This window comes from Panthera tigris, chromosome C2 (assembly GCF_018350195.1).
Source record: "Panthera tigris isolate Pti1 chromosome C2, P.tigris_Pti1_mat1.1, whole genome shotgun sequence".
NCBI classification, from domain to species: Eukaryota; Metazoa; Chordata; class Mammalia; order Carnivora; family Felidae; genus Panthera; species Panthera tigris.
The window spans coordinates 94,024,354-94,046,751 of record NC_056668.1 but is presented as its reverse complement, the minus strand read 5'-3'; the positions used below and the strand labels follow the sequence as shown (position 1 = coordinate 94,046,751).

Genomic DNA, 22,398 nt, shown 5'->3' with positions numbered 1-22,398 from the left:
CTAGAATAAAACAGATAGCAATAAATCTAAATTTGTGATCAAAGGGACAGCATTGAACAGAAGCAACTATTTCCCCGAAAACGGGCAACTTGGGTCTTTGGAACCACAATGAAGTGTCAACCACACAGAATCAGAAAAGAATAGGGTGTGGTGAGGGGCCAACACCAGAACAGAAGATTTCTCTTCACTTGCTCCTTGAGAAACGTGAAGTCTACCTCCCACTCTCACACAGTAGCAGGGATGACCAATACGTCTAACTTCTAAATGCATTTCATATATGTCTTCTAAAATACATTTCAACTATGACTGCTCCCCGGGAGTGTGATGCTGCTTCCAAGATCAGTTGGATTCAAATCCCAGCTGCATAACCTTAGGCGAGTCTCTTAACCGTCTTGGCTTCAGTTTCTTCATCTGAAAAATGGAGATAACGGTACCTGACTCCTGGGATGGCCGTGAAAATTAAATGTGATTATGTATATAAAGTGTTTGACAATGCCTGGCACAGATCAGCTGTCAGCAGATGCTGCCTATGATTGTTTGTGACCCTGTCTTGTGCTTCATGTTAAATGTCGTCTTTCCTTCTAGGCCACGTGACTCACGAAGGCCTGGGTCATGTCTCATCGTTGTGTTTCCAGTACCTGGAATGGTGGGTGCTCACCCCACAGATGAAGTGGTGTGTTTATGGATGAAAACAGCAGGTGATGGGCGCTTGGAGTTGGGAAGAGGGGAGAGGCTTAGTGCTGTCTGCCCCTTTGCGTCTCATCTTTCTCAGCTTTTTGCATCTATTTTCTCTGACTCTAGTAGCACTTCCTTCACCTTCCGGCCTCCCATCCTGCTCCCTTTCCTCCTTGGTCAGGAAAGAGCTAAAAGAAGGAGGCATCAAGTTGGTAATTCAATATGGACACGGCACAGCCCCTCCTACTTATTTCGACCTTCAAGACAGTAAGGGAGGAGCCGGGAGTGTCACCTCTCAGAGCCCTGAACTGAAGCTCCAGAGGCCTGAGTCCTGTCCAGGTTCTGCTCATGACCAGTAGGTTCATCCGAGACAAGTGATGTAACCCATCTGAGCCCTGGTTCCCTCCTCTGCAAAATGTGGGGGAAAAGGGCTCAGTGGCTGAAAGTGAGGGGAGCAAGTATTATTGTTACCACCACCCCTTTCCACTGCAAAGAGCATTTGGAAATAGTTTTGGCAATGACTGAGTGAGTAGTGTAGTGCTACTGCAATTCAGTGTCCAGAGATCAGGAATATTAACTTCAGGAAGAGAGTTAATCTCACACAAGGGAGAAGTAGCAGAGGGACAGCGCCCTCTGTTGATAAACACTAAACGGCCTCTGGAATTGTCCAGGTCCCAGTAAGAGTCTATGGTGCTGTAATGTTGACCATAGCAAAGGAATCAACAGCTTTTCTTTGGGAAACAGTTCACTCCCAAACAGTGTGAGGGTTGGGACACTGACCCCTGTGGAGTCAAAAATCCATGCATAACTTTTGACTTCTCAAAAACAATGGTATCCTAGAGCTGATTCACCTTGAAATTATTATTATTTTTTTTTTTGAGAGAGAGAAATAGAGTGAGTGGGGAGGGGCAGAGACAGAGTGAGAGAGAGAATCCCAAGCAGACTCCACATTATCAGCACGGAGCCCGATGCAGGGCTTGAACCCATGAATTGTGAGATCATGACTTCAGCCAAAACCAAAAGCCAGACACTTAACTGACTGAGCCACCCAAGCGTCCCCACCTTGAAATTCTTTTAATGGCTCCATACAGCCAGATAAGGGCAAAACCACCTGCATATGGCTTGCAGGGCCTCCTACGAACTGGGCCTCTATCTGCCATACCACCTTGGTAGGCTCCCATCTGCTCTTATTCCGTGGTCCTTGAGACTAAACTATTTGTGTTCTCTAAATGTACTATATTGTTTCTTGCCTCTCTGATGATGTGTTTCCTTGGCCTAAGACACCCTCACCTCCTGAATCCCTAGTAAACTTATTCACTCTTGTCAGATTCAACTTAAGTACCACCTTCTCTGAAACCTCACTGTCAATCACTCACCTCTGTGCTACCAATGAACATGTTCATGTTTCTGTTATTGCACTGGGCCCAAAGAACCTGTCCCTCTGTTTTTCCTTCCTACTCTCCCTTCCTTTTTCTCTGGCTTCATTTATAGGAGACCCCTGCCTAGGACCCCTCCCCCCAATCTTATATAGAATCCTCCTGGTTCAAGAAGAGGCTTGACCAGCAAACTCTGGTTTGCTCTGACAGCCACCTCTTTCTCTTTCTCTGTGGGAGCCTGAAGCACCTCTGTCAATACACAGTTTGAGAAACAGTGCACTTGATGTTTAATTCCTTAAGAAACAGGGGATCCTCTTGGAATTAATAATTTGTAACAAAGACACGTCAACACCTAGTTCTTTCCACCAGCAGCTTGGGAGCCAAGCAGGTCTAGCTCTTGGTCCAGGCCCAAGGTCAGGGAGCAGACATAATACAAGCAATCCATTTTATATTTCAAACACAAGGCACTGGGCAGTTCTTGGTCTGAAATAAATAAATATCTGCTACTTTTTTGAATGTAGAGTATGTTGTTGTTTGGTATTTGTTTTTATTTTAGTAACTGCTCTAATGTCATTAAAGGCAACACTGAGAAAAAAAAAATTAACCTACTTCTCTCCCATTTTAAATTTCACTTCTAAGCTGAAGAATAGTTCTCGATGGCTCGGACAGATGACTGAATAATACACCCCGGGATGGCAGTTTGGGCTTAAATGAGATCCTGGAGATGGAACAATTAGCAGCCTCAGCTCAGTCCCGGGCAAAGGCATCCCCCGCACTCTGGAATAGGAAGGCTGCTGAGCTGTCAACCTTTGATAGAGGAGGGCCACAAAGGAGGCCCCCTGGCACGAGGTGCCTTTTACATCACTGGAGAATGTCAACCTCAATTAGGATCCAGATTAAGGCTGACTTTGAGGGAATAGCCAGGAGTCAGCTGACCTAAAGATCACTAGAAACTTGAGGCGCCGTCATTGTTAGGACAGTGTTTGAAGAGGCACATAAAGTGTTCATAAAGTCACAAATGAATTGAGTAGGAAGAGACCCTAAGGTGCCTAATCCACTGCCCTTTTTGAGATGAGGCCAATATCTTACAATTAATGAGGACCTAATGCCAGGGCACTTTCTCCTCTTTCCCACTTCTGCCATCCACCTCTTGAATTAAAAATTATTATCACTAAAATTAAAAAAATTATTTTAAACAAATCTTCTTTTCATATTTTACTTAACTGGAGTTAAACATTGAACCATTCATCTCTATTTCAGGTAGGGTTTAAAAGAAAAAAAAAATTTATTTGAGTGCAAGGCAACATGACAGGAGAATTTTATTTTATTTTTTACTTTATTAAAAAAATAATTTTTTTAATGTTGATTTATTTTTGAGAGACAGAGAGAGAGAGTGCGAGTGGGGGACAGGCAGAGAGGGAGGGAGACACAGACTCTGAAGCAGGCTCCAGGCTCCACGCTGTATGACAGGAGAATTTTAAAGTGAAAATTTAACATTACCCCTAATTTTAATTTATTTTCACTTATGAAAGAAACAAAAAATCTAAACATAGACTCCATCTATATTTGGATCTAAAATACATATTCAACCAAAGACAAAATAATTTTTATTCTGAAAAAAAAAAACCTGAAAGGGAGACAAATGGTTAAAATTTTTTTCTCCACAAAAATTAGAAAAAAAAATATCTTATTTAACTGTAGTTGCTGAGTCATTTTTAATAAAAGAATGAAGTGTTTTTTTTCCCTGAAATAACCAACAATAACAAAAATAACAGACTAATTCTAGAAAGGCATAATTGGTATTCAAGTAGGATCCAAGCCTATTGCCAATCATGTCCTCAAGCATAATAAGCCTGTACCCAAGAAAGGAGGAAGAATGGGCCTCATATCCAGGAAAGCAAAGGGTGTGGGGTCACTCAGAACTGGTGAGTGTGGTCCCGCCCCATCCTCAGACACACATACAAACACACTCTCTCCCTTCTTCCTTTCTTTTTCCTCACACTTGAGGTTAAAAAAAAACCCTATCTGCTGGTTCTTGTTTTTTGCAAAATAACTCAACACTGCAGTGAAATCTAAATCACTCAAGGATTATAGTACTCTACCCCTTTACCTCCTTCCTAAAATGAATGCAAAAGAAAAACAATGGTTTTGTCTGAAATAGCCATGTAAGCCTTGGCTCTGTTATTGCTGTTATTTTTTTAAGGAACAGCAAGATGGCTTTAGAGCTGGTAGCCTGAGGCTAGCCTGGAAGAAAGAGTACTTTCATTTCTAGGTCACTGAAATACATCTGTTTCCAGCAGAGCACATGAGCAAACTGGGTTTGTGGAAAATGCAGACACTCTACCTACTCTTTCCTTCCCTGCTGTCCAAGGGCTCCCTTACAGGTAGAATGTTTTTAGCTCCTTGTGTTTAGCTTAGATTAGATCTCCCCTTTATCGAGGAAGACTTCACTTTCCTAATTGCAAGTGAGTGTTATACTGTTGCATTTCCACAGTATCTTACATGAACCCTACTGATCATAGCCAATGCTATGATTTTCAAAATGTGCATCATAAGAACCATGAAAATTGGAGCACCTGGCTGGCTCAGTCACTACAGCATGTGACTGCTGATCTCAGTGTTGTCAGTTCAAGCCCCATGTTGGGCATAGAGCTAACTTAAAAATAAAACCCCACAAAGAACCATGAAAATAAATCAAATCAAATGGAAAAAAATCAGTGTAGAACATGTAGTAATGGCAGCCGTTGTTTCATGGATCAAATGTCATGGTTACATCTATCTATCTATCTATCTATCTATCTATCTATCTATCTATCATCTATCATTGATGCTATACTGCACCACCCAGACTTTTCCTTCAAGACCAAAACATCTGATAGCTCTCAGCCAGTTCGATCTCTGGAAAGTGCCCTCAGCTACAAAAGCACTGCCAAAGTCATGCTCCCTCCTGAAGACAGACAAATCAATGATTGGTTGACACAGGAGTATAAAAGTCCCAGCCCTCTTGCCTTAAAGTGGGACAATTCTGAAGGACCATCTCAGCTCCTGACGCCTCTAGCGATGGCTGTGGTCTTTGTAAGACTGCACTGCAGTTCTTCTTTCTTCTGCACAATTCTATTTTCTTCATAGGTATAGACCCTAAGACCACTCCTCAGTAAAACTCCTGCATGTAAATCTCCATCTCAGAGTCTGTTTCCAGAGGAACTCTACCTAAGACACCTGGTGACAGCAATGGCTTGAGGAAACAGGTTCTTAGAGTAGCTGCCAGGAGACCCCCATCAGTGGCTCTCGGATAGCCCCTGGCACGCTACAGCAGTGTCACTGTCGGGATGTTCGCTAGTAGGGAAGTGGAGTAGAGTAGGATACAGGTGCAAGAGAATTCACTAGTGATTCCAATATTTCAGACTTTTGAGAGGTCCAAAAGAAACAGTAATTAAAAAAGAATGGAATCAGATGGCTTCTGCTTTTGCTGACAGCCATTGATGTACTAGAGAAAAACAAAGAAAAGCCAAGGGCAATTAACCATCAACTGAAGGCAATCTGTGAAAATCATCAGGGAGTTGAGGTTTAAATCCTGAGGCCTGTGCACTGTCTTCAAATAAGATGGGGACATCTCTGCTGTAGGCTCAGAGGGGTCAGGGAAATAGAAGATTTCAAGCTCTCAAGCACATCAAATTGGATGTCTCCTTTTCAAGTTTCAGAGTCTCATTCCTTCCCAATTAGACTCAAGTTGGGGATTCAACCTTTTCTTCTACCCTGATAATTCATTCCTGGGACTGGTCCTAAGCTTTTTCTATCCTCAGGCTGCAGAAGAGAAGAAGTTTTTTTTATTTTTAATGCCACCCAAAATTTTGGTAAAGGGACAACGGCATAGTCAAGCCTGAGAAAGTCATGGTAAGCATGCCTCAGATTTCTCAGGAACGAGGATCAGGTCACCCGAACAGGTCAGCCACATAGACAGCAAAAGTACTAACCAAGGAGAGGAGAAGTGAAATGGATAGTAGAGGAGGGAAATGATGAGCATAAGCTGCAACCATTAGATAAGATGTAGTTGGGGGCTTCTTATAACTTTGTTAAAGAGAAGAGACCAGCTAGAATACTAGAGGAGCTGTTTCCAAATGTATACAAAATAGGCAGGTCCAAGCGTCACAAGGGATTGACTATAACGGATGTTGTGGTGTGCCACACAAATCCCTTCTTCAGTACCTAGGTGTTCTGCTTCTTCAGGAGCTGCCCTTAGCCAAAGAGAACAGCTAGACCCAAGGTCATACTCCCTGACTAGAGAGAGTAAGCATTCGATGACTATTAATGAAGGTAGCAAGCGTTCAGTGACTGGTAGATGTGGGAATATAAAAGCCTGCATCACTTATGTGAAGGTGGAACAACTCTGAAGGGCCATCCCAACTCCAAAGCTCCTTTTTGGGATTGCCTAGGGCCTTGTAAGTGCATTCAACTTCTTCCTCTGCTCAAAACTATCTTTACTCTCCCACAGGTGTTAATTCTGAGAACACTCCCCAAAATACTTCCTATAATCTCTGTCCTCAAAATTTGTTTCCCAGGGAACTCCATCAAAGGCTCCTTTCTTTCTTTCTTTCTTTCTTTCTTTCTTTCTTTCTTTCTTTCTTTCTTTCGTCCTGTCTTCTTCCATTCTTCCTTTACTCTTTCTTCCATTCTTCCTTTACTCTTTCTCCCTTTCTTCCTATCCTTTCCTTTGTTTCCTTTCCTTCTCTCTCTCTCTCTCCCCTTCCTCCCTTTCTTCCTTTACCTTTTCCTCTTTCTTTCTTCCTTATTTGATATTAATGTATAATATTTCTTACCAGATCTGAGGTGAAAGTTTTTTTGGTTTTTTTTTTGGTTTTTTGTTTGTTTGTTTTGTTTTTTTCATTTTTTACAAAAACTCTGACCTAAAGGATGAACAAAATGAACTAAGTTGAGTGTTAGGAAATATATCCAGATAATGGGAATATGTCCAAAGGTCCTGTTATGCTATGGTTACTAGAGTATTTCAGTAACTAAAAATAGGCCAGTATGGCTGGAGTGGAGAGAAAGTGTCTAGCAAGTCCAAGAAAGGGCTCACAGGCTACTTTGAGGAATTCTGCCTTTATCGTAAGACCAATGGACAGCCAGTGAAGGGTCTGAAACAAGGGTGTAAAGTCACCAAGTTTGCATTTTGAGAAGATTGCTCTAGGGGCAGGACAGAGAATAGAGGAAATAGAAAGGATGATGGAAATATAGCATTTATAACGTTAGTTACTAATTAATTCAGTTGAGAGAGGATGGCAACTTGGACTGGGATGGAAGTAAGGGAGTAGGTGAAAAGTGGATGGAATCAAGAGATATTCAGAAGATCGAACCATCAAGGCCAGGGAATGGCTTGGATACATATTTACCCTGCACCTCCTGCACCTCCTACAGTGCTTGGCACAGCAGGGACTCAGAGCAAATAGGTGCTTACTAGTGAGACAAGTAGTGAGATCTGAGGGTTGTAGTCAGGTTCATGGTCAGCACCATCCATATGTCCATATCAGTTTCTTCCACTTCTCGCCATTTCTTTCCTTTTTTTTTTAATGTTTATTTATTTTTGAGAGAGAGAGAGAAAGAGGGAGAGGCAAGATGCAAGTCGGGGAGGAGCAGAGGGAGAGAGACACACAGAATCTGAAACAGGCTCCAGGCTCTGAGCTGTTAGCACAGAGATCGACGCAGGGCTCAGACTCACAAACCATGAGATCATGACCTGAGCCAAAGTCAGATGCTTAACCGACTGAGCCACCTGGCGCCCCGTTCCCCCATTTCTATCCAGGCACAAAGTGTACAAGCAGATGGGGTGAGACCGTGAGCAAGAATCTCAATCATCTCACTCATAAATAAGACATGAGAAGACGAATTTAGTAGATGAAATTCCTTTAAACTTGATAGAGAGGCCAATCAACGTGCCCTCTGCACAGATCACAGAGACTAGGAATTGGCTTTAGCTTTCCCCCTGAGCTATAATGATGAGAGTGAAGGTGTACTCTTGATTTGCCAGTCCCAGTTAAGATTAAAGCATAGTTAAGAGACCTATCTGGACATCTTCAAGAATGCTACCTTTCTTTGGTACACCATGTCTTGAGTGAAAGAAGTAGACAAAACAACTTCATGAAAAGACTCCAAAGATCCTTCTAATCAAGGAACATGAACTGTCACAGGATATATTTGGACCAGTGTCTGCTCCTAGGGTTTCCCCAGGTTAAATAAGGACTTTATTTTTCCTTGGCCCGTATGTGCCATTCATCAGTAGCATAAAAAAAATCCTGCTCTCCGTATCTGTCGAACTGAGATCCAGCCATCACTTCATCCAGACTTGTGGCAAAGACGAAGCAAGGCACTGACACAGGACAGTTCCCAAGCAACAGCTCCCCATCTCAACACCAGTCACTGTGAATTCCTCTGTTTGGCACCTCTGCGAGACAGAAAATGGATTGTTTTCAAGACTGTTCAGGGCTGGGCCAACTGAGAATGAGGCTTGCTCACAGACACAGGGTGGGGAAGAAAAGACTCTCATTTTTCTTTGTTGGAACCTAGGAGTCCTGTCTTCAGGGCTGACAGTTTGGCTCAGTTTATAAATCAAAATGGATGATTAAAAGGAAAAAAAATCAAATATTCACAATTTTTAGCAGACAATAGTTAATGTATGCAGATTCCATGGCAGGGAGCCTAATGCCTGTACCCAGGAAAGGCACGCACAGCTGAAGTGACAGCAGTGACGAGGCAGACAGGCTGCAGGGTGAGGAGAGCTCAAAAAAGTAGCAGAACCAGTCTCTTGGCCATGGCCTTAAGCCAGGAACACACTTCCCAGTAACCTCTTCTCTCAATCCAAAAAAAGGAGCACAAAACCAAAGACCTTATGGGCTCTCATCTAGTTTATGCCACAGAAGTACCACAATCATTGATGGCTTGTGTACATGAATTTCTGGGAGGATTTTTGAACCTCCTAGATGTAGGGTTTGAAAGATGGGGTAAGAATATGTATATATAGCCAACTCCTAAGCCTCCCCAATGTTCTACTCCTCCCTGCCCAGCACAAAAGCCCTCCCTATTCCCTGAATCAGGGTGGCCCCTGCGTATACAGATGGCATTTGAAAGCTCTGGTTCCTGGACACCAGTCCAGGATGAAGTGTATACTCAACTTCAGGAAAAGGAGGAAAATAAGGACTCTGTGGCATTTTTTTTTTTCCAGAAAGCCAGAGATATTCAATTTAAGTAGTTTCCATTAAGATACTTGATGGAAAAAAATGTCCTTAATGAAATATTCTTAAAGATTACTCTTTAAAGAGTAAAAGTAAACTTTATGTTGATTTTCAATGGTTATTTTGTTTTTTACTGGGATTTTTCTATTGGGTGAGATTTTAGTACTCTGAAATCTGAGAGTCTGAGCACGGCGTTTTAAAATACATGGGTGCAGCACAATAGAGAGGTAAGTAATCTCCTTAAGATACAAAGATGGGCTGTTCTTGACACAGGTTATAAGAGTTCATGCCAACAGTGGACAGCTCCTAAAAGCTTAGAGTAGACAGTGTGAAGGATACTGGAGTCAACTCCTGTCTCCTCTGAGCTCACTTAGTCCCCAAAGCCTTTGGACATTCAGTCTGCCAGGCACATGGCTGCTATACTTCTAGAGCCAAAAGCTCCTCAAAGGCAAGGACTTGGCCTGATGTGTCCTCAGTCCTGTCGTTGTCTAGGACAGCATCTGACAAAGAGTAGGTGTTAAATCACACCTGGAAACGTGAAATTTCTAGGCCTAGTGGACCTTGTAAGCTGCCTCAAATCACAGTGAACAGAGAGACTCCAGTGATCCATCATGGCTTAACCTGGGAGAAGTATGACAGAATTTGAGGCAATGTCTACGTCAGAGTGGCAGATAGCTTTTGTCTCAAGCAATAAGAAACTGTAAGAATGGCTCCCAGTATGGTAACTGGAGGAAGAAGCCACTTGCTCAAGAAGGTTTTGTTTTTGTTCCCTTTTCCAAGTGCTAACCAACTCTCTGGGTCACTGGAATGAGCCCTGGAGGTGTGAGCAGGTATTAGAGTTCTGCATTCCACCATCTCACAATTTACCTCACCTAGGAAGGGGTCAGGGAGAGAAAGATATGACAAGAGAGAAGCAAGGCCCAGACACTGCCCTGCTCAAGTTCCTCTATCTCTGCGTTCCCTTTTCCTGAGAGAATACTAACTGAGGCAGAACAGATTCACCTCTTCTTGGAGAAAAGTAGCTCATTTTGTCAGATTTTTGAATCAACAGTTCCCTCTTCAGAGACTACTTTAGGAGGTGACCCTGTCTTCCCCTCAGTACCTCTGGCAGACCCTTTTGCTCACTCCATCCCACTTCCCAGCTGCAGACTAAGAAGATCTACTATGTTCTCTCCCCAGGCCTGCATCAGTTTGTCAATCACAGCCCAACAGCAGCCCTGTCTTTTTGGAGATTTACAACCATGTGGTCAGGAGTGGGTGGGTTGGCTTTGCACCACGAGGCACCATAGGCAACTAGGCAGAGATAAATAATAATGATGATGATAAAAAAGACAGTGCTACATTTCATTTCACCTAATTTATGGCTTCAATAGGAAGCCAGTCTACCCACAGTGCCGTCTGGGTTACTTAATAACAGAGTGTCTATGGCAGCAGCAAGAACAGGTCTGGAATTGGAGGTATGGGGGAAGGACAGAACGGCACCGGTGTGGTGAGAAAAAAACAAAGGGAAAGGACCACTGTGTCCCCAGCTATCATTCTCGGGCAGCAGGGACACAAATAGGGACTCACTTGACTATCAGGGCTGTTGATGAATAAACTCTCTCCCACAGTGTCCTCAAACCCCCAGAAGTTTTAATTAAAACATAAGAAATGTCAGCTGGAGAAGCACTGGAATATAATTAGGGCCCACCAAATCTAAAGTAATGCGGGGAGAGAAGACTAGTAATGAAAGGGAAGCTTTCATGTTCTTACTGAATCCCTGCTCTGTTGCCGACACAAAAATCAATTTCAATAGGCTTTAGATGTATCTGAGCAGGAACGCAGGCGACAGATGAAATTTAGTGAGCAATTTACTGAAGTTATAATGATTCTCATGGGGGGAAAAAAAAGTCTACAATGAGCGCTTCCAAACAAATACCTCCTCTGTAAGGACTCTGTAAGAATGTGTGTGCCTAGATAGATGGTATGGGTATGGGTGTGGGTATGAATGTGGATATAGGTATAGGTATAGGCAAAAGTATGGGTGTGGGTGTGGGTGTGGGTGTGGGTATAAGTATTGGCATAAAACGGTCATATGTGTTTTATCCTAAAAAAATGTCGTTAAAGTCTCTACCTCACTCCATTTAAGGGGTGGTTTTGACTCAGCCCCCAAAAGACATTTGGGGTGTCTGGGGACGTTTTTTTTGATTGTCAAGACTGGTATTACTGATACCTCATGGGTAGAAGCCAGAGATGCTATCAGACATTCTACAATGCACAGTACATTCCCCCTCCCCCAACAAAGAATTTGGGGGCCCAAAATGTCAATGGAGCCAAGACTGAAAATCCCTGCTTTAAAAGAATTTAACATTTAATAGGTGCTCAATGAATGCTGAGTTCTATTTAAAGTCACATTTCTTGGGGTGCCTGGGTGGCTCAGTCGGTTAACCATCTGACTTCAGCTCAGGCCATGATCTCTCAGTTCATGAATTCGAGCCCGGCATTGGGCTGTCTGCTGCTAACACAGAGCCCACTTGAGATCCTCTGCCTCCCTCTCTCCCTGCCCCTCCCTTGTTCATGCTCTCTCTCTCAAAAATAAATAAATATTTAAAAAAAAAGTCATATTCTCCACCAGGTCACAAAAATCAAAAGGTAAGTTCTTGCTCTAAGGGATCTCCCGTAGGGCCAGGGAGGGAGATGGACGTGGTATTGTTCTTTCTTTGCTTAGCAGCATTTACAAATGAGGGGCGTATTTCTCAAGTTCCAATACCCATGATATTCTGGAACACAGGTAACACCCAGTGGCCCATAAGACCACTTTCCATTTGGCTTTTGTATGTGTAAGAAGCCAATTCCAAGATCTTCACTGTTTCCCAATTAAGGAGCATTTCCTAAATTAAAACAAACAAACAAAACTGTTAAAGTAGTATTGGGGCTAGGTAGAATTTGATTTGTGATAATTGCACACAGAATTTTGTTAATTTTGTTATAAATTTGCTAATTACATTAATTTTTGAAAGAATAGCCTTTTTTGCATTTCTCAACAACGCTTTATAGTGCATATGTGTGCGTTCTTTCCCTCTTTTCAAATGTTTAGTTATAGGTTTTAATTACTGGCAGCTCAATTCAGGAAATACATTGCTCTGTCTGATTAAAATACAAATCATGATGAAACTTTAAGCTTAAAATATAAGGGTCAGTTACAAGAGAACAAAGGTGTTTGCTTTTATCCAACGTAAGTTCTTCAAATGAAGGGATATAGGAATCTTGCTGTTGCCATTGATGTTTCCAAGAAATAAGGAAAGCAGAATTTGCTTTCTGTAGAAAGAACAAGATGAGCAACAATATGCTTTATCAGTGACAACCATTCGCCGCCTCTTAGGTACCTGAGGATTCAAGAACTCAAGTTTTTTGGAGGCGGTCAAGGAATAATATCCATACATGGATCTCCCACACAGTGTCTGAGAGGAGTGATTACAGCATAGTAATGGCTCCACCTGCAACAGCGCAAGACCCGGATCTCTGCAAAGGCTGAAAATCTCTCTCCCCACCAAGGAAGTCTCCGGTGTCAGCACAGACTGCATTAGCGATTGTGCTTTCCAAGCGAAGGCCTGCAAATCCTTCTTTGGGTAGGAGGGCGAGAGGACAAAAAGGACGTTTGAAAACGGAATGCCATTTTATAAATGCAGGCAGTTCCTACATATTCATAATCTTTCAACGTGGTGGCCAGCGAGGACGACAGCAATTTGTCAGCAGACACATCCATCCCTGGTAACAGGGAGTAAGAACTCATGTGCCTCTTAGAAAACTATACCCTCGTTCAGCAATAATATTCAGAACACTTAAGTCTGAAATCTTGGGGAGGTGGGTGAAATATGATAACACCGTGAGAAAGAACTTAGGCTCTTTTAAGTGAAAATGACATACCCTGAGCTCTGAGCAGGCTGGAACAGGCAGGTAGCTGACTAGCTTACAAACACAATGATTTCCAGCTAAATTTAGCTGCAATCTGACCTTGACCTGTCAGGTAGTTTCCTCCTAACGAGGGCGAGGTTTTCCTGACTCCAGTGAAATTCTTCTCTCCCACCACATTTTGATGCCTCCTGCTTAGATCAACTGATGAGGGATGGTGAGAAGGGCGAGGAGAGCATCTTGCTGACTTCCCTGACAATGTTCTCTTCTTAAGCAGGGATTTCCCCTGGCCTAAGAGACAGCGAGCAGAGGGGATCCCCATAGGTCCTACGGAGGAGTGTGGAAATCAAGAGATAAAGGCTTAGGAGGAGGGTGAGGTGCCCTTGTATGAGGTACTGGGTCTAGAGCTACTTTTGGTCAATAGTTTCCTTATCTGTAAAACAGGTATAAATTAATAAGGATTAAATTAATATATATAAACACACTTGATATAGGGGCTGAGTAAATGATGACGATGTTTCATGTTTTTAGAGTGACTACAAGGTTCGATGTCTGACCTTGTCTCCTGTTGTCCTCCCCACCCCGGCTTACTTAGCATGCTCCAGGCAGAGAGCCTTTCTCCCTTTCCTCCGACATGCCTGCACACTCTCCCTGCTTTGTTTGTTCAACTGCTTCCTTCGCATCCTGACTGAAAAGTCACCTTCTCTAGGAATCCTACCTAAAACTTCAACTCCGCCGTAACTCTTAGTAGCCTCCTCCCCTCCTGCTTTACTACTATCTAATGGATTACATGTTTTCTTTAGTTATCATATGTATTGGACATCTCTCTCCAGAATGGAGGCGTCTTGGGGGCAGGCCCTTCTCTTTGTGTTGTTCACTATTGCATCCTTAGTGGCAGATTGGTGCCTATACAGAGTAAACACTCAATGGGTATGTACTGTCTGAACGAATTACCAACCTCTTTGTGGAAACACTTTTCCAAGTCCCTCTGTTCTCTCTTTTAAAGAGCACAGCCTCTCTTATTTGAAAGTGTAACAACTCTTATCGAGCAAGTACTGTCATCAAATGAGGAAACTGCAGCTCAGAGAAGCAAGGTTTTGCAGGGCATAGTTTCCTTTCAGACTGGCCTTGCATCTAAGTAAACCAAGCAAGAACGGACCATCTCCATCTTTTTCCGTGCTATTTAAAATTCTCCCTAAAGCCGAAAGGGTGAAGAACAGAGCTATAATTCAAATGCCTGACAGTCTGAGTATATTTTATCTGGGAAGATTTGTGGAACTCTATATAGCTGTTTTATTTAGATATTATCAACATGGATTGAAAAGTTGCATAATATCGAATACTGAAATGCTGCTGCTAGCAGCAACCAACAGATCAACCTTACAGGTAGCAACTGATGAAGAGGCCGTGCTTTTTGAACCAAAGAGAACATCTGATAACCTTCCCTTGACACAAATATGAAAAGATGGAGCTAGCAACTTTGCCTAAACCTTTTAGACCGCCATCAGCTAAGTTCATCTGCACAAAAGAATGAGGGATTGCCTTTCCTTCCTCCTCTTCCTCATTTCCAGGTGTGGAATAGGTATAGGGACATACACATCACACAACAAGTCTAATTTAAATCTCATTGCCCAGACCTGATTTCTATCACCTGGGGCCTTAGAGGTACTTGCTTACTATCCAGAAGATCCGTATCAGTCTGCATTTCCTTGGCATTTAGCTTAGCAATCTTGTGCTTGCAACATTAATGGTTTATTTCTTTGGTGGCTTCTGTCTTCAGAAGTGGTGGTAAGGAAATCAAAATGGTGTTCATTCAAGCAAAAAGCTGAACTAAGAGTTTTTAATTATTGAAATATACCATATATCTCAGTAACCCCTAACCAGAAAATTTGTCTTAGATTTAATAAACCATTAAATGACTATAATTTAAAGACTGTAATTCAATGCCAATAATAATCAGTATAGCAATTTATTAGTCATTGATGGACATTCAACAGTTTATAGATCTGAATATTAAAAAATACATAAGAATTGTACATATTCTTGAACTCTACCTTTAAAAATATACTACCTTTCTATTTTTACAGTTTTTTAATGTTTTTAAAAGTCCTTTTGAGAGGAATACATTTTAGAAAACAAATTCAGAAGTCATGAAAAATCTTTGGGAGATAGTAAATGCAGTGTCCCTGAAGGAGGAAAAAAGCCCATATATATTCTATTCAGAATTTGATATGTTCTCAATTTTTCAACATGGCTCTAGGCAAATCTCTTTAATTTTTCATGTATTTTCTAAAGAAAGAAAATAGAAATACTTGCTATGCCTGTTTTTCCTTACAGGAAAAAAATGTAAACAGAAGCAAGCACATAGAGTGAGTGCTTATGACTCACCTTATCAAGTCAACACTTCATTGGTATTGTTCATGATACCTCGCAATGGAGTTGTCTGACCTTGACAGTTTCTGTTCAGGGGCTCACAATATATCATAAATACAATCAGTACCGTATTCCACTATTAAACAAAATAATGTCAATAAAAAACTTTCCAAAAGGGCATCATTTCTATAAACTGAAATAGATTTCAGTGCACATTGGAATGTGGTCAGGTTATTACAAAGAAAGGTCTTATGAAGAAAATATACCTATTCACATAAAATGAGTAGAACAATTATGACAATAATAATAATAAAAAAAAACTTCTTATCCTACTCACAAGCCACATAGTTATACAACTCCAAGAAACACCATTCTTATTCTTTTCTGTATGAATGGAGTTTCCTGGAGTTGACCAGGACGGCAGCCCTGTTGATTAAAATGTAAATTCATAAGCTACTTACTGAGCATCTACTGTATATAAAACACTCTGTCCATCTCAGAGGAGCCTGAATCATCATCATCATCATCATCATCATCATCATCAAAATTATTAAAATTTCTTACACTAGTTTAATTTCATTTTAATAGATTTTACTCCTAAAAGAAGATTTATAGGCATAGAAGGTTTTTTTTCACAAGTTTGCTCCATTTTTAGAAGCTTCCTCAAAATTAACCCATGACCAACATAAAGTTATGGCATGACATTTTTAGAAAGACACCATTAAAAGCAAAATATATGCTGGCCTCATAAGTCACAATTATTACCTTGAAGAAAAATAGCAAGAAAGAAATCTACCTTATCTCATTGAGAAAGAATCATTTTTATTAGATCCAGAATATTCTTCCCTAATTTACTTTGCAAGTTCCTCCAAAACAACCCTAATGCAGAAAAACAAAACAAAACAAAACTGAAGAGGACTGAGATTCTAGAGAGGCTGTTTTCTAAGGCCATGATACAATTTTCATTTTGTGCTTTCTATTATACTATTCTCAGCACATACTCTTTTACTTACTGGGGGTGGGGGGCTTTTCTCAAAGAATTTAATAAATGGTAGCAAAAAAAGGGACTTCCTACACTCCAATTTGTATTTGCCAGCCCAAGATCACTCTCTAGTCTGGTCACATACTATCTCTGTCACAGCTTTAGGTGAATACACTTAAAAAAAATATCACTTTCAACCTGAAGTTTAAAATACCAGCTTCAGGGGCTCCTGGGTGGCTCAGTCAGTTAAGTGTCCGACTTGGGCTCAGGTCATGATCTTGTGAGTTCATGGGTTCGGGCCCCGCATCAGGCTCTGTGCTGATAGCTCAGAGCCTGAAGCCTGCTTTGGATTCTGTTTCCCTCGCTCTCTGCCCCTCCCCTACTCACGCTCTGTCTCTCTCTCGAAGTAAATAAACATTAAAAAAAATTTTTTTTTAAATACCAGCTTTTGTGTTACAAAGTCATATGTAAATAAACATTATGATTGTATTTTATTAATTAAAACACCCATATCTGATATTCAATTACTAGAAAAATTAATTCAATAGGATAACAACAACTGTCTGGTTCTCTATAGATTATAGGAGCATGTTTAAATTTCAACAAGAGACCTCAAATTACTATGAGATTTTGAAAAAAGAGGAAGTTGCTTAAACCAATTTGTATAAGCTTCCTAACTATTTTGTTTTTAAATACACCAATATTTATAAACAGTTTCTTTCTGGATTGCCAATAATATTCTCACAACCTTTTAGGAAATACACTGTTAAAGCAAAAGATTAGGGAAAGGAAGTTGGAATAAAAGGACATAGTAATTCAGGTCTGTTGAACTTCTACTTCCATTGTGTCTAAATGAGCCAGCTCTGTGGGGATTTGGGTCCTATAAAACAGACCTTTTTACTCTTCAACACTGCACTTAGGTAAAGAAGTAATTACTACAAACTCCCAACAACCTAAATCAATGTTAGGGAAGTTAGAGGATCCTATGAGAGTGACCTGAATGATTTGGTAAACAAAATTATTGGGGAAAGGTATCAACATGTTTATGATATCACAGCCTAAGGATCAGGCTAGGAAAAAAATACAATGACAGACATTAAATATATGAGTATTGCTCAACCAGTTTACCACCATTCTGTACCAAAAATAAGAGAAACCATGGGGTGCCTGGGTGGCTCAGTCAGTTGAGTGTCTGACTTGATTTCGGCTCAGGTCATGATCTCACAGTTCATGAGATCAAGCCCTGCATTGGGCTCTGCACTGGCAGCATGGAGCCTGCTTGGAATTCTCTCTCTCCTTCTTTCTCTGTCCCTCCCCTGCTTGCACTCTCTCTTTCTCAGAATAAATAAATAGACGTTAAAAAAAGAGTAAGAGAGGGGTGGCCTGGGTGGCTCAGCCGGTTGAGAGGTCATGGTCACTAGTTCCGGTCATGATCTCAAGGTTCTTGAGTTTGAGCCCCATGTTGGGCTCACTGCTGTCAGTGCAGAGCCACTTCAGATCCTCTGGCCCCTTCTCTCTCTGCCCCTCCCCTGCTTGTGCACTCTTTTTCAAAAATTTTTTTTCAAAACATTGAAAAAAAAAGAATAAGAGAAACAATAGATTTAAACCATAATTTAAACATTTCTAATTTTCTTTTTTTTTTTAATTTTTTAACGTTTATTTTTAAGAGAGAGAAAGAGAGAGAGAGAGGGAGAGAGACAGAGTAGGATTAGGGGAGGGGCAGTGAGAGAGGAAGACACAGAATCTGAAACAGGCTCCAGGCTCTGAACTGTCAGCACAGAGCCCAACGCGGGGCTCAAACTCACCAACCACGAAATCATGACCTGAGCCGAAGTCGGATGTTTAACTGACTGAGCCACCAAGGCGCCCCAAAATGTCTAATTTTCTTACAGATTTATGAAAGTGATCATCGGGTCAGAGTTACCTAGGAAGATTGGGACTTCTTCTTAAGATATTTTCTCAAAAATTAAATTAGATCTTCATGATTTTGGTATGATGACAGTATTGTAGTACTCCATAATGGAAGAGGGAAAGACTGGATTAGGTTTTAAAAATCTGTGAGGTAATTTTTAGAGTTTATACATTTATCTCTTATAGATCGTCTCATTTGATTCTGATAATTTTCCTTTAAATGCCTACTCTGGGGCGCCTGGGTGGCTCAGTCAGTTAAGCATCTGACTTTGGCTCAGGTCATGATCTCAAGGTTCTTGAGTTTAAGCTCCGCATTGGGCTTGCTGCTGTCAGAACAGAGCCTGCTTCGGATCCTCTGTCTCCCTCTCTCTCTGCCCCTCCCCTACTCACACATTCTCTCTCTCTCAAAATAAATAAATGTTAAAAAAATAAAAAAATAAATGCCTACTCTAACACAAATATGAATACAATGCTATATCTTGCCCACATGGGACTTTTAGTCATACCTTTGCTTCATTGCACATTTGTAATACTGTGAATGTTTTAATATAAGTAAATGAACACCAAGTCCTGCTGGAAATAGGGGGGAAAAAGAACTGGAGGTGGGGAGTAGAAAAAGAGCAGCAGTCAGTGTTTGTGTAGGGTAGCCTTGAAAACATAAAGGAAGCAGAAGCAAGGAAAGGTAAAGAAAACCAAGCAGAGGGCAAAGAGCAGTGTGATGAATGAGAGGGTGCGAGCATGAGCACGGGAGAGCATGTTGCCAACAAGGTTAATGAAGCCAGGTCAGACTATTCTGCCATTTTCTGGAAATCAGGGACAGAGCTAACCCTGTGCTCTGGGGAAGGGAGTTCTGACCTGAGCTGAACCTGCTTAGATAAACATCATTCCCCAAACCCTTCCCAAGTCAAATAAAAAGGTACATCTTTGAGATAAAAGTGGAAACTAAGATGACTCAAAAACTATGAGTAATAAATTAGACCCGCTGAACAGTCGTCGGGTAGAGAATCAGTCAAAAAAAAGTCTCTCCATATTCATACTTCAAAACAAGACAGATTCTAATCACGTTAGTAAAAATAGAAATAACAAGCAGTGTGTAGCAATCATAGCTGGTAAGTGAAAATTGTTATTATTATTATCATTTTAATATTTTTGAGAGAAAGAGAAAGAGAGAAAGGGGGAGGGGCAGAGAGCGAGGGGGACAGAAGCTCTGAAGTGGACGCTCTGAGAGCACTGACAGCAGGGAGCCCAATGTGGGGCTCGAACTCACAAACCATGAGATCATGACCTGAGCCAAAGTCAGACGCTCAACCGACTAAGCCACCCAGGCGCCCCCACAATTATTATTAATAGTAAATACCTTCTGTGTGCTTACTATGTCAGGCACTGTTTTAAGTGTTTTACATATTTTAATTCATCATAACAAACTATGAAGTAGGTATTATTATTATCCTCATTTTATAGAGAAGGAATCTAAGGCCAAAGAAATTACACGACATGTCCAAAACATCCACTATTTAAGATATGTAGCGTCTTAACTACTACTTAAATTACTTAAAATACATATCAGTGACATTTCCTTCATTTTAGTGAACAAAAAATATTTCTCAAGGCTCTTGGGAGTTCACTTGCAGCCTCAGTCTTTCTAGCACTGGTTTCTCTCTCAAGATCTTGGATCCCCAGGTGTGATTGTTCAAATTGAGTTCTCAGAACTCTCAGCTTGAGAAACTAATACCATGATGGACACATTCCCAAACATTACACAACACTGGAGCTAGAGCAGACAACTCAGACTGGGCTGAACAGGAATGGAAGCGAATGTAAGACTTGAATTCAGTCCTAAATTATTCAAGGTACTAGATCAGGAGAAAGAGGAAGATGGACATTTAAGGCACTGAGCATAAAGGCACTAATAGGCCAACTTATTAGGAAGGTCCAGAATCTGTATGGCTATGACATCACACATATATGGAAAAAAAATTAAGAAATAAGCTTGGAAAAGTAGACAAGGTCCCCAATCAAGTAGAGCTTCCCATGTCATGCTAAGGAGTTGACATTAAAGGATTTAGGCTGGAGTCACAGGATCAGATTGGATTCTAAAAAGGATACCCTGTTACCATCTTCCCCACTCCTTCCCCACCTCTCCACCCACTACCACCCAATCCCAGATGTGAGATTAGAGTTCATCAATCTTCTACCAAGATTTGTAGACTATCAAACCAGACAGAATCTAAAACAGAGTCTGTGGCAGAGAGAAGAGATCCAAGGAATACATAAGATGTAGAATCAACAGGACTTTTACATGAGGTTTTGGAGAATTCAAAGGAAAGAACTCTTGGAAGAAGCTGGCATTTCTGGGTGGATTTATTGACACAGAAGGCTCAAGGGGAAACATGAAGAGGGAACTTTTCCCCTCTTCAGTTTGAGACACACAAGGTTTCCAGGGGCCTAATGGACACGTAGACAGATGTGTCCACTAGGCATCCCAGCTGTGGGGTTAAGTTTCAGGGGGTCGAGTTGGTTTCATGGAGACAGAAGGACTCACAAAGGACACTCAGAAAAAACAACCAGAGGGGGTAAAAAGAGAAAGTTGTAACGCCACTGGAAATCAAAGAAGGAGAAATTTCCAGAAAGGAAGTTGTGATGAGTTTCAAAAAGGAGGGTATGGTCAGAACCAAATGCTATAGGAGACCAAGTGAAATAAGGACTGAGAAGGGTTCATTCAATCTGGCAATTATGAGGCCTCTGGAGATAGAAGCAGGGATTATGAAGCAGAGATAGAAGCCAGATTGTACACAGGGAAGGAAAAATGGAAAGTAATCAAGTGAAGACAAAGAAGGTAGAAAAAAGTGGCTCAGATGGAAACTAACAACGGAGATCTCATTAAGAATGTAGGGGGGCACGGATGAGTTGCAAGGGGGAGAGAGAGTCATTGTGTGATACCTGTGCAATGGCTCCACTCTCTCTAAGAGGCAGGCAAGAAGGTCATCTGCAGAGAGTAATGAAGGCAGGGAAGTGGAGGGAAGAAAGATGAAGTTTTGGAGTAACTTTTCCAGGGAAAAGGAGAAGGAACTGAGCAGGTATATATTGTGAGATTATTGAGTAGAACTGAGTGTCTCACTTGGGTTAGGGTTTGCTCTTTTCTCTTAGTTGAGTTGTACAACCCAAATGCAGAAAAAGAAAGCAAATGGTTGGATTGACCTTTGGGAGGGGGTCTGCAAGATGGATATTCTCGAAGAAGAAAGGGCAAAGGAGATAACACCTATTGGCTTAAAGTGATTAAATTAAGGAATCCTGAGGCCTGAGGCTAGATGGACAAGCTTTTCAAGTTTCATAGGGACTGAGAGGTTGCAAGAAGAGATCTGAGGGCTTATTCAACATCAAAGAGCAGCTGTGCAGGGTGGGAGGGAGTATACCCTAGGAGAGTCAAAGTCTGTGTTCTGAGATCTATGATTTTCAAAGCAGAACAGAGGTGGGTCCTGATAAGTCCAAGGTGTGAGTCACAAGAGTGGGGTGTCATTACAATTAATAGAACCACAGTTATAGTATCAATGTTATCCCATTTTAGTAATGAGCCAAAGATTAGGAGACTTATTCAAAGTCACAGCTGGTTAATAGCAAGAGCAAGGTTTTAATCCAGACCTTCGCTGCCAAATCCTGTGATCAATTCATACAAAATCATTTCATTTGGTACCTTTTCCTTTCAACTTTTGAATAAAAAAATAATAAGATGGTGATTTTGCTTTTACTCTAGAAGTTAGAAATGAAAGAAAGCTATAAATCTGACTTAAAATACAGGTGAAAGTTTTATTTTCAGTATTCTGGTTATTACCTCTATGTCGAGGCTTATGAAATTCTGTTAAAATGTATCTTTGCAAGTGTTTTCTTATTATAAAAGCATTAAAAGTAAATAGCTATCCATTGCGGCCACAAAAATAGTTAAGAACCATTTTAGCTCAGAAAACAT

At 41.2% G+C, this 22,398-nt stretch overlaps 1 protein-coding gene across 8 annotated transcripts in view; it reads right to left on the bottom strand.

Annotated features, from left to right (window-relative positions):
• Window positions 1–22,398, bottom strand: part of TNIK (TRAF2 and NCK interacting kinase) — a 440,791-nt gene that overhangs the window by 160,128 nt on the left and 258,265 nt on the right. The window lies entirely within an intron of this gene.